Source organism: Heliangelus exortis, chromosome 11 (assembly GCF_036169615.1).
Source record: "Heliangelus exortis chromosome 11, bHelExo1.hap1, whole genome shotgun sequence".
Taxonomy (NCBI): Eukaryota; Metazoa; Chordata; class Aves; order Apodiformes; family Trochilidae; genus Heliangelus; species Heliangelus exortis.
The window spans coordinates 6,999,499-7,013,248 of record NC_092432.1 but is presented as its reverse complement, the minus strand read 5'-3'; the positions used below and the strand labels follow the sequence as shown (position 1 = coordinate 7,013,248).

Below are 13,750 nucleotides of genomic sequence, written 5' to 3'. Positions count from 1 at the left end.
TTTTAGGGGAATAGATGAAGTGGATGGTTCTGTGTGGTGAGTCCAAGGCAAGTTCACATGGAGGGGTAGGGGGTAGCTTCTGCCAGCATCATTCCACAATATCTGTGGTTCAGAAGAAATGTGCTGCTCCCCATCCCAGGACAGTGGGGAACAAAACTTTTCATCTTCCTCAGGGCAGCAATAGGACCCTGAAATGCCCTAAAACCTCAAGTAGTCACTTATGCCCTAAACACCTTGCAGGATCATGCTTGTTCCATCACCTACCCAAACTCAGACATCACCTGCATAGCTGATGGCAACATGAGGCAGCTCAGAGAAAGACTTTGGACTTTAGTTTTCTCATACTGTTGGCCCATATTTCAGGTTCTTCTGCAGGAAGCAGCAGCAATTCTCCAGAGCTCCATTGTGACAGGAAGGAAAAATTGCCTGGATTAAAAAACCTGTTTCCAAGGTATTCCTAATCAGGGTTTCCCCTCCCTGAGCCAGGCAGGAGTCTCCCATGTTGAGCAGAAGCTTTAGAGTTGCAATCTCTGCTCCATCTGCAGGGCTGTAGCCAAGCAGGGGTGACCTGGGGGATGAAGGCAGGGTGTGCTGGTGGTGGCATCACAAATGGATCTCACATGTCAAGACCTAATATGAATAAATGTGCCATCACATAGCTCAGTGATTTAACAGGTCTGAGTGTTTCTGACAAATAGGCACAGCCTGGTTTCAATTCACGCATTTTTATTGTGGATAATCAAAGTCAGATGCTTGCTAGTTCAACACTGAGGACTCGTGTAGCTGAAGCACACCTTTTGCCCAGAGTCATAGGAGAAGTCATCATCAGAAACTGTCATGCCTGCACTTTTCAAGTACATATTCCTGCTCCATTTTGAAATTTAAAAACATATTTAACACAATAAATTAGTGTCATAAAAATATCATAAAGTATTTTAAAATTAACAGAAGGAAAAATGTTACATAGTCTGATCTTTCCCACCTTAAGTCAGAAATAATAGATGAACATCAATCCTTACAGGATGCATAGCATAGATTTATCATCAGATGATTGAATGTCCCAGGCAGTCATACTTGCACAAAGTAAATATTTCTTCCTTCCTACTTGGCCCAGAAAACATCAGATAGATTTCATTGTACCCTGGCACCTATTATTAACATTATTTATTATTGATCAGGTACTGACAAATGCTTTAAGTGTTCTACAAACATGAGAAGATAAAGACCTTGCCCCATTAAATACACACATTGTGTTTAACTCTGAAGAGAACCAAGAATCCCATTAAAGTCAACAGCCATTTATATTTTCAGAGGAGTACCCATAGACAGACCAATTGGGACACATGTCCTGTTGGTCTCCTGTTGAAGGCCAATTACAATGTGATGGGAATGAGATTGTTCCCAAAACTGTGCTCAAAGTACCTATGCTGTGGCCTTTTCTTCTATGAAGGCAAGGTGGGATTTAACACAGAGATAACAGGGAAAAGCAGGTGATGTGTAGCAACATTCATATTGTGATGAATCTTTGAGAAGTCAAAGCAATGAGTCACAACAACAGGACCTCAGTAATTAAGCAATATGAATAGTATTCTTTATCACCCAAAAAAGAAAACAACAAAAAAAACCTCTGGTTGCTCATACCAGAGAAAGACACATGGATATTATTTCACTAGACTCTGATCTGAAAATGTTGTGACCTATACCTGCTCCAGAGCAGACAGTACCTGATGGGCGCAAAGCAGTTATGGGAGAAGGCTTCATCTCAGGATTTCTCCAAATAAATACCAACTAACTAGAAAGTTTTATTAGTAGCCAACACAGACTATTTAATTTCTTTATAATATTGAGCTGCTGTTTGAAAGCAGATTTCCTAGGGAGATTCACAAAGAATGTTCAAATATGTACTTAGAAGAAATGCAGCAAGAGTAAACTAACAAATCTCAGCATTTGTGAGTCCAATTCTTCCAGAGATTGGAAGTGAACTTTGCTGACTATACCACAATACCCAGAAACAGTTCAATGGGATTTCTGTGAACATTTAAAAACTTCTTGGAATTAGACAACCTGTTCCATACCTTCACTACTGTGAAGACTGGCTGAAGCATCACAGACTTCAGGGGTGAATTTCACAACAGTGTGCAGCTTCCAGATGCACAGTTCTTCAAAACCTATTCAGCTTGCAGTTCTTCTGTTTAACTTCTGCAAGTGCTTAAAATTGCATGCAGGATCTAAGAAAAAAATATTCCATTTATTTTCATGCACCTACACTTTGACATTTCATGAGCTGCAGAAATTGGGCCATGTGGCAGGTTTTATTTATTCCCACTTTCTTACAGCATAAATGATAGATTGTGCTTTGCCCTGTTTCCTACCCCAGCAATGCACAAACACTCAGATTCAGTCAATTGCTGAATTTTAGATACATTTACTTCCCATCCCTTTTCTGCCATTTTTCTGTGTTGCAGAAAATTGATTAATCCAATAAGCCTCATCAACTATAAATGCAGTACAGCAGCTACTGAACTAATCTATCTTATTACTAAGCACATTTTTATCATGTAATTACTGCAATTATTTTAACAGACAAAAAAAAATTTAAGTACTAGGAGCTTGCTTCTCCACTCAAGCCAAAAATTAGCAAAAGAGCTTCTGTTATTTAAGTACCAGAAGTAGTACTGGATTTTCAAAAGAAAAAAAATATCACAAGTTTTTTAGCTTCTGAACAAGAATTATCTTTACCCTGTGGAACAACATGACTGAAATGAAGAGTAGGGAGAATAGCAGCTGCTGTAATTAGGATGGGGTGCTTCATCTCCAACTTGTAAAGAACACACATGAACAGTGGACTTTGTGCTCAGCTTCTGTGAAAAAAATCAGAGGATATTCTGTGAGAGTGAGGATCAAAATCAACAGTATGGCAACTATTTCCCTTATGAATGTAATGCAAACAGATCCTTGGATTGTAACATAATGCCCAACCAGCACTTTATCACTGAGATAAGGTCAATAATGTAAAGGAAAGAAAAAGCACTGCAGCCATCTTTCTGAATTCTTTACTTGTCAAGCCATTTTACTTATGGTATTTGAATAATGCTGAATAGGAGGTAGAAGAAAAATGCAAGAATCAAACTCACATTAATGAATGTTGTTCCCACTCAGCAGAGTCCTTTGCAATTGTTTTGTCAAATTTTATTTTCTTAAAATAAAGAATACAGGTGAAGCATTCAATTTTGTGAGTTTAAAAGCCTCTGGACTCCACTTTCTGATAGGCAGGTCACAAGAAGGCAGGAGGTGGCTGGGTACTGGTCCTCCACCCTGAGTACACCTGAGGACATGCCTTTGTTCTCCAGCTTATCAACCAGCCAGGACAGCTTTTTTTCCCCATCACACCTTTCCCAAAAGCTAAGATTTGGGCTAAATCTTTTCCAAATGGATCCCAGTCTGATCTCAAATTAACTTTATCTTCCTCCTTCTCACCGCTGAAGCTTTTCCCAGCTCTCTGGACAAGGGTGGAGAGCAAAGTAAAGGAACCAGACACTATGTGATGAGCAGCAGAACTATTCCACAGCTTGCTGCCCTCCCTGACACCTGCTCTCCGAGATGTATGTTTTACCCTATATATCATCTCTAAATGGGAAACAGACAGGCATAGTTGTGCACACATAGTTCTGCCTTTCAATGCCCATTGCATCTGTAGAAATCATGCCTTGTATGCCCATGGAGCTAGTTAGCCCAGATAGCCAGCAGATCAGTGAGATCCTGGGTAAGCACACTCTGTACTCATAAATTAAGTTGCAGCGACTTTGGAAATTGGCGCTTGTCATCTCATAGCACGTTCCTTTCCATTCCATTACTACAAAGCTGTTAGGAGATTCATCAGGGCAAAGAAGCATTTCTATGGGCTCTGTGAGCCAGCACAAAATCCACTTTGCTGCACCTTGTATAAAGATATCACCTTTTAGTGTGCAGGAACTCGTTCTGCCAACTTTGTCAGAGGTGGTTTCTTCTCTTTGCACCCTGCAGCCTCTGAGCAGGCGCTGAGACATTCCTTGGGGGATGTTGCTGCCACCTGGAAGCATCAGGCTCATTTCTCTCTGCCTCATCAGCTCTCCATTTCTTTTCAACATTCATTTTAAAATTAATTTCTCCTCTTCTCCTTGCATCTACCTCTTAATTTGGGTTATACTCTGCTATTCATCTTATAAATGCTGAAATTCATTTACCAGACAACATCTTTATGACTACTCTTTTCTCTATGCTTGTCTGTTCATTTCTTTGCTTCATTTCATTCTAAAAAAAAAATAAATTATTTTTGCATTCCAGTTTCTAGAGAAGCCTCTTTACAAAATAACTTCTTGTTGTATGCTATGGAGAAACTCTGCAAAGCTGTTACATTGCTGCGTACAGGATATTAATTCCAGCTCATGAACATGCTTCTCTGGAGTCCTGCAGCTTTATGGAGTAGAATTACTTTGATGACTAAACTGATAAATCAACACTTGTCTCACTCTCTTTAAAAAATAATCAAATCAACCCCCTTTCACCTGCCACTGAAACAAACAGAAAAACAGACAAATTAGGATCCCTTGTTGTGACTCAACATTTTCAGCAGTTATCAAATTCTGTCATGATTTTTTTTTCTCTTCTGTGAATAATTTTAAGTTCACACTTTATAGAAGAAGCAATAGAGGTACAACTTATGCTTTCTTCCTACTTTCATGTGGTTCTGTTATTTGAAAAGATCTCAAAAACTGAAGAATAGATGGATTAGCACTGAGAATGGGACAGAGGTGCCCCAGTCCACACGGATGGAATAGCACTGCTATCTGGTGGCTGCTCCATGACTCATGGAAAATGTTTTGAAATGCTCTGGTGGTCTCAGGCATCTATTTAGAGGACAGGTATACATAGCACAGAGGTTTCCCACACATCTGATCCAAGGATCAGCCAGTCAAGGATTAGCCAAGGCTGCCAAGCTTAAACTTTCTTTGACTGACAGGCAAAAAAAAATAAAAATAAAGAACAAGCCACAAAGATCTCAGCTGGGAAGGGACAATAGCTGGGGTAACCAATGGACCAGATGATCTCAAAGGTCTTTTCCAACCAAAATAATTCAATTCTAATATATTTGTCAGATTTCAAAGTTATTTTCACCACCATCATTTTCTGATTGTCACCGATTTCATTCTGCAACAAATTGAACAGATATCAGCATGTTCCACTTGTAATAGTCTTGGAATTGGAAGCTGTTAAGTTTTTAAAAACATGCTTTTGAAAATAAAACTGATGTTTCTTTTGTTGAAAAACTGTTTTAAAGAGCTGACATCTGAACTTTATGTTTCGGTCTTGTTGAAACATTACACTTTGACCCAAGATCAATGGGAATGTGGGATGTGGTGAGGGTCCATTAAACACAGTAGTTCCAGTCTTCAGTCCTCTTAGACTGCTGGCAAAATAAGACTCAGCAAAACACCAGGGTCTCAGACAGATTTGGCCAGGAAAGTAATTCGGAAGGAAAAAAAGAATTTAGAAACATTACAAACCATCATTGCAATTCAGGTTCTGGCTATACAGAAATGAGCCAACCATGGGGTTTGGATCCAGGAGGATGCTTATGGGTAGGGCTGCTCCCAGTAAATCACCCTGTGGCCAGCCAAGACCACCCATCCAGGCTGAGGAACTGCAATTCTGTACCAGTGAGCAAAAAATGTGTCACAAAGAGGTTGGGACCCATGAGATGAAAATGCTAATTACAACAAACATTTACTTCACCTTGTGTTTAGCCACCAGAATTAGCACTGGTATTGCCTGTGATGAAGTAAAATCAGTGAAATCCTTTCTGCAGAGATTGGTTGGGAACCTTTAGGCCAATCTAAGGAAGCCTTGCTTTCTCCTTGGTAGTTTAAAGACCAGACATGAACAACTGTGACTTGCTGTTCTAAATATAGAATAACACAAATTATCACATGCTGACAGGTTTCAGTTCCTTGGATAAGTCTTCCAGCAAGGCCTTGAAAGCATCTCCACTCAGCAGTCTGTGAACCAATCAGATAAACTCTCTGTGAATAAGATGGTGAAACCAGTAGTTTTCTTCACTGTGTAGGCCAGCTCGTCTCATGATCTTCCCCATACCTCTTAGGATAAACTCAGCCCATATGAGTACCCTCCTCTCTTCTGTCACAAGATAGATGCTTTCTTCATTGACATTCCTCCATGAGGGAGAATTATACCCCTGCATTAGACAGCACCTGATTTTTCTCTTACAGCAAGAGTTATAAATCTGTGCCTGGCACTGTACCATGCACATAAACTTGGCCCTACAGACAACTTGCAGTGTATTTCCCTACTTCCCACACAATTAAAAGTGCCATTGATTTTTTTTTCTCCTAAGTCACACTTTTGACATTATTACAAAAACATTATTATGGAGAGAAATGTTTAGCATCCAATCAGCAAATAGTGAAATGTAAGAAGTACATCTCTGTAAGAGATGTTTTTCATTCTGCTTCTCAAACAATTAACCTTCTTAATGCAAATTGATCATACTTTTGAATAAAACCCATTGTTTTTGAATAAAAAAAGACATTCTCAGAAAGTGTTAGAAAAAAAACATTCCAACCATTTCAATGTTAATCCTCAAAATATTAGTTGAGAGAATTGTAATACAATAATAGGTGTCAGGTCTTTATGTACAGATTTTGAATAGCACTTGTCTGCATCAAACACCCATTGTCATGTGCTGCAGAGCTAACCCATTGTCTGGAAAACACAGTCAGCAAAGGAGAGCAGTGCCCACTAGCCCATCACCAAAGAGGACTGTCATTAAGATTCAACAATGAGCAGACATTTACCTCTCAAATGTGGTAGAAATAGCCCTCTTCTCCATTTCCTCTGCAAAGCTGGGTCTGATGGGATTTCCTCTGAAGTAGCATGAAGAATTTGTTAAAAGTGGGGTCTTCGGAACTTGAGGGCCTCGCCAAGCAACAGAGAAGAGTGATGGGTTTGTTTTCATAGCACAGGGGATGGCACCTAGCTGTGGAACCAGATGGAATAAAAGCACACTGAGTTGCAAGTGAATGTAGGGGAAAGAGGCAGGGGGTGATTTAAAGATACCACATCTGTAAAGCAGACTCTTAGGACTCAGGACTCTGACCAAATAGACAGTAGCAAGGAAAACAGAGCAGGCAAAAGCAGTGTTTTTCTTTTTGGGATGGGTTGGTTTGCATTCTCCTCATTAAGAGTTACTGTGTGGAGAATGCCTGGAAAATCCTGGGCCATTTGTTTTGGTTTATCATCATGTGTCCCTGGAGATGTAACTGCAAACCCTGAGAGAGCAATTCACACCAAAGTTAGGCAACTATCTCAGGGACCACATTAGGAGTCTTATCACCTGTCCAGATAATCATGGAAAAGAGAAAGGGCACTTCAGCTTGCCCAGGATACAAATTACCCTCCAGAAGCGCTTATCTGTCACCACTGGTTTTGCGGGGAGCCTGAGGCCATCAGAGCTGTGTGGAATGAATCTCCTTGATCCTCTGGGACCATGGGACAGAACCATGGGAAAGAGAGTGCTTAAGCCACAGGAGAGCAGATGGATCATGGGCCCCTTTACTGTGATGGCAAAAGACCCTCTGCCCGTAAAGAGCCATGGCAAGGCACTCCCCATGCTGCCTGACATACAAGATAAAAGCCTTCGACTTCACCATGAACTGACCTTTTCCAACATGAAATTATTCTGCCAGCAACATCCTAAGCAGTAGTCTCTCCCTCTCCTACCCAGAACACAGCAAACCCCAAAGGCTTTTTTTTCTGTCCCTCCTCAATTTATATCATCTTCTGGCAGAATTAGCATTGCAACAGGGAACAGTTTGTTTCCTTGATCCTCTCCCTGCTGATGCCTCATATCCTTTACTTACATATCTCCATTAATGCTTTGCTTTGAGCACATGAATGCAGGTATTTTGCAAATCTCCTTCACTCCAGGGACTGGGATAACTCCTTATATTCAGGATGGAAAAGCATATAAACAGAATATTTAACGAAATGACTGTAAGCATCAGTTATATCTGAACAAAGAACTGCAAATGGCCCTGTAATGTACTTTATACCTGCTTCTTTTAGATTGCTCTGCAGGCTATTTACTATTCACAATCCACATATCCCTGCATCCAAAATGTCTTTCTTTCTTTCTCACTTACTTCCTGATTAAATGACAGAATATCATCTCAGCACAGCCTCCAAAGTAGCAGCAAACAAATCTTCCCAGAGATAAGCAAAAGAGCTGGTTTTGTTCTTTTCGTTCTTTTGCAATTCAGTATTTGCATATTAGAGTGGTAACTGGGGGGAGAAGAGACAGGGATGCAAATTTGACATTCAGATATCAGAGCCTCCATAAATAAGGTCAGCTGTAATGAGGACACTTGCTAGGCTCCAATTATAGGTCTCTTAATGCACAAATAACACTAAAGCATGGCATCTGCCAGTGGAGCAGAAGGCAAAGAAGATGTTAATCAAAGCCCCCGCAGCTGAAATTTGCCCCTCTTGCTGTTTCCCACTTTTCGACTCCGAGTAGATTAAGCCACTGACCTGAGAGTGGTTTGAATAACTCAGTGTACATAGCTTGATGAAAATGTGTCCCATGTCACCTTCTCCCTTCCCCGGGCACCCTTCCCAACCCAGAGCAAAGAGTGGCCTAATTTTATGAACAAGGGCAAACCAAGCTCAGGTTCCACCTCAAGAACTACCACCTGCAATTCAATCCCAGTGGAAAGAGGATCTTCCCCCTTTCCAAACAGGACACAGGCCACTGCTGTGAGGACACATTCCCTCAGCCCATCTCCCAGAGCTGACAGGGAAGATGACACTTGAGTGAGAGGCTTAGTGTCTTGAAGAGAGAGCTGATACAGTCATTGCTTTAGCCTGGCAGAAATATTTGACTCTCTTGTTATACTTGCTCAAGCAAATAGCTCCCTGCAGGGCTGCACGCTTCCGATTGCATAGCACTTGTATCTGGAGCTAATTGCTGACTCCTTTTTAGCATCTTTCCAGTATCATCTGGATAAACTGGCTCTATCACTCTACCAGCACAGAAATGTGAGCAGGGTAACAGGCTGAAGATGAGAACCTGGGGCTGGCTGCCAAATACTTCTGGGGCATGTTCTGTGGGCATCTAGGTTCCTCACTAATACTTTTATCCCCTCTCCATAAATCTCTGCTCACATCAGGTTGGTATTTCTTGCTTTTTTAAGAGCAATGCTGTGGCAGCTCCCCAAGCTGGAGCCCCTGGCACAACCTTGAAACAGAAAGCGAAAGGCTCTCACGACTGGCAAGATGATACAGCAGAGGCACACACAGCAGCCCCCAAACACCTGGGTTCTTTGCCTGGCTTTGCCTTTGGCTTTCAGAGCACTGAATTTAAGCTTTTCATGCCTCAGTTTCTCAGAAGCTGCTTGCAGACATTTTTAAAAATCATCAAAAGATTTGAGGATGAGAAATTCACATCAGCAACACCTTCCTAGTATTAGGGTGTGATACTTCATCTTTCTCAGATCAGAGCAATAAAGTACTGGTGCAAAGAAAGGCAGCAGCACAGTTAATGCAAGGTAAGAATTGACTTCCATATGGTACAATAACCTCCTTTGGGCTTTCCTCCAGCTCTACCTGAATAATCTCCCTTTTCTTACCTTTTGTATGAGTTTTAAATTCCCTGGCAGCAGAGGCTGGCAAAAAGAGAGGTGGAGCTGCTCTTCTGAGACAGTTCTTTTGGCTTTCTCCAACCTGGCAACATAAGCTGCAGTTCAGAATAAAAGCTCTGGTGAGAAATGTGAGCAAAGAGCAAGCCTAGTTCCTGCTGACCAAACTTTTTCCCTCCTTGTAGATGCAGCATGCATGGATAAGCCTGGAGTTACACAAATACTCTCATTGGGGCTACTCTGGGCTACTCCTTCTGAAGAAGGAGAATAGCAAGTGGAAGGGTAAAGGTCTAACAAGAACAGAGGGTAGGTCCTGCCTGCCAACTGCAAATGCTAAGCACTTGTAAAGCTTTGTTTACAAGCAGCATTTAAAGCTATGGATTGAAATCAGTCTTTGGAGGAGTGACAAGCACAGTGCTGCTGTGAAAGGCAGTGGCCTCCAGCATCAAGAGGAGCCTTTGCCAAGCCTTGGCAGTAAGGTGTTTATTTACAGCTTCATAAGCAGGCTGAGCTCAAAAATATCTGGATAGGGAAGGAGAAAAAAGAAGAAAGCAGAAATTTTCTCCCTTTTTAAGAAGTGGGCTGTGAGCTGGTGTCTTTGCATCCCTGGTCATTCTGTGTCACTGTAAAACCTTCCCTCAGTGCTCCTATCAAGTGGCCCATGGAGTTACCCCTCCTTGTCTGGGAAAGCATCTCTCCAGCACCATGAGACATGAGCAATGCTCAAGTGCAAACAAGACCTAACCTTGGGTAAATGAGGAAGTTAGTGAAAAAATCTGGAGGATTGTATTAAGACCCTTTTTTTCTGTAAGAAAACAGGTAACCATTAAGACACATCAAAGACTTCAGTCTCTGAGACCTTTTGTCATTATTATATTTCAAAAACTGTTTAAAGACTTCACATCCAGCAGCCTAAAAACAACAAAGAAGAATAGCTGACAACCAGGCAGCAGGGCCTGGCTCCAGGATTTGCATATGGCCCAAGAGTCTCTTTCCTTATTCCAAGGATTTTCTTATTAACAGGAATTCACCATACAAAAGAAACTGGTAACAACTTCCCAAACTTTCCCCTTTGTATTCATTGCATCTCAGCAAATGGGGAAAAGTAGTTATACAACACAAAATCTGCTAATATAACCTAATCTGCTCATATATTATAAGACTTTCTTATTGTTCTGGTGATTGATTTATTTTTAGCATGCAAGAGGCTGAGCATTGTGTGCCTTCCAACTGCTTGTGCACAATTATTGTATTGATTTGATGTGACAGTAGCTCTGTGTTTAAGGTGGTTTATGTTTTTTAATTTGCAATTAAATAAAGGGATGGCTATTCCCCAAGATGGCTGACAGTTGTTTATACCCTGCAGTAGTTGATGAAGCGAATTTTTATTTCTCTGCATAAAACATACTTGCTCTGTCACTCTGAAGCACATTACCAGAGTTCTCAGAGTGGTTTCTTACCTAGCAAGAGATAAAACTAAACTCTAATCTATTTTAAAATAGGTTGGGTAACAACATCAGTATTGCAATGGGACTATAATGAAGTAAGTGAGATAGCAATATTGTACTACTGATAAAAGTAATAGTTATAATATATTTCTATAGCACCTTTCATCCTGAAGGATTCTGAAGTGCTTTGGGTATTCACTTTCTTCCCCCTTCTTCCCTTTCAGTGTATGTACACACACATATATACATATATTGTATTTTAACCCTCATCTTCCTCCACAGCTTATATTTTCCCAGCTTTACAAACAGGAGGAATCTTGACAGCTACTTCTAATCATGTACTACATAACAGCTACTGATCTACAGGTGAGATTACTCTGTTCTCCATGATTCTAAGGTAATAACCCTCCCAAGAAAGATCCCTGTTGTCTCACACAGAAGCAGATACCTCTTTATGCACACAAAGTTTGAATACTTGACAAATCTGAGATGCAGCAGAAAAATGGAAAGACAACATTTTCTCTCCGAAGCTGTGCACTCTGATTTTATAGTTTGCAGTAAGGGAAGGAGACACACATGAGCTGGGCACATCTGGGAGTCTCTTCTCTGCAGACCATGAGCAACAATGGCAGCAGAAGAGTGATCTTCCTCCCACACATACCATAACCTCAAATCAAGGCCTCATTTTTAAACGTGGAAAATTTCCCCTATCAGGGGACAACAAAAAAAGGGGAAAATCATCACAAAGTTCTCCCTTGAACACTTACTTTATTACCTCTTGAATTTCTCAGTTCATCTTGGAGGGTCTATCAGCCCTTGCTGCTTGCCAAGCTACAGAGTTAACATTAAGTGGAGGACATTTAAAACCAGTGCATGTTTCAGGTATAGAAACATCCAGCTGGCCTGTGCCCAGAGCTATAACCTCCAAGTGATGCGATTCCCATCTCTCCGTTACCTTCTCCATTCCAAAGATTCCTCCTCTCATGAACGTGGCATGCAGAAACACAAAACACTGGGAGACTCAGATGTTTCCAATTGTATTACACATCCCTCCAGCCTAGAGTGGGCCTCCAAAAATTCCACAGATTCTGGACCACCCATTCATCAACCTAAATTGAGTTCTCATGTTTGTCGTGCCATATGAAATGTGTGTTGATTATCAGATGATGAACTACATCACTTGTACTTCAGAATCACTGTGTTATCTTGTGCTTGTTCAGACAGAAACAGAGCAAAAATCATCTGTAACTATCAGGTCAGACCCTGAAAATGGATTTGTTTTGACTGCAGTAGTGCCACTTTCACATTAATATTCCAGCAAGCAATTACAACAGGAATGGAGTAGAGACTAGAATTGTTGAATACTCCCCTGAAGGAGAGCATTCAATTAGTCCTCATGTCATCATTTGCCATTAGTCGATCCAGAAACCTGACTTAAGGAGTTGGATCCATCCAGTGTAGGAACCTGTATGTGCTACCTGATCTCAACATCTACCCCAACCAACGAAAGTAATAAATTATGAATATAAAGTACACCAATCACTGTTGGCAGCCAACCATTTATAAGCAGCCTACATGCTAAAATGTGTATTCCGTTGCCTGATCAATTTTTAGGGCAGACAGGACAATTACACCATTCAGCTAGTAAACAGGAGATGACAGTGTATTTTAGTTATCTTTAAACAACACGACATATACCGTCATCTGGGATGTCACAGTTTTAGCCAGTAATCAGGTGACAAATGCTCTCTGCTGTTCCCCCACTGTACCCCCTGGGGGAAGATGAAGAAAGGAATAAAAGAAAGAGATTTTAAGGTTGGGGGAAAAAAAAAAAACAAACTAGGATAGGTTTAATGAAGTAATAATAATGATCATGAATTACAAATATATATAAAATATGTAAATACAGAACTCACACTTCTCCTTGATAATTCCTTCCCAACCAGAAAAGTCCTACTCTGGACTCAGCAGAACACGGGGGTGCCCACAACCAGTGACAACCCACAAACCAATCCACAGCAGCCTTGGAGCATCCAAGCCAGTCCTGCCTGGAAGGCAGAAAACTTGTTTTGATGTTGTTCTCCAGAGAGGAACAAAGAAGACCCCAACCAAAAGAAAGAGCTCCCTTAGGAACCACTTTACACTGAGCACCATGGGAAGGAAAACTGTGATTGGTCCATTTGGGTTACCTGATCCATCCTCTCCTCTCCACAGGCACAGCTGCTTCCCATTGTCATTGTCACAGCAATGGGGTGGCAGCTGCTGCTCATGTTCCAGGCACTTTGTTTGGTTTGGTTTTTTATCCTGGTCCTCTCAAACCAGAACACTGGTGTAATGCTTTGTTGAGATACGGGTATACAGATCCACAAAAAAATGTTTTAGTGGTAGCTGAAGGCACAGGCAGTGTAAGATTATGACACACAGATACATCTCTGGAAAATTATGCCATGAGTGAGATTAAGGCCAGATTGGCTCCCTGAAGGGATGGAGGTGGAGAGAATGTTCTGAACGTCTACACAGTAACAGAAACTCTGATTGAAGGAGTCTGTCATTTATTAGTTACTGTCTGTAATTTCTGAACTTCTTGCTTAATCCCAAATCTTCTAATTT

The 13,750-nt window shown here is 41.1% G+C and overlaps 1 long non-coding RNA gene across 1 annotated transcript; it reads right to left on the bottom strand.

Annotated features, from left to right (window-relative positions):
* Positions 1-723: 723 nt before the first annotated feature.
* Positions 724-9,851, bottom strand: LOC139800819 (uncharacterized). The gene is made up of 3 exons (XR_011727960.1): positions 6,852-9,851; positions 2,740-2,861; positions 724-2,228 (listed from the first exon to the last, which is right to left on the bottom strand). It is a non-coding gene; the product is annotated as an uncharacterized lncRNA (long non-coding RNA).
* Positions 9,852-13,750: the final 3,899 nt, after the last annotated feature.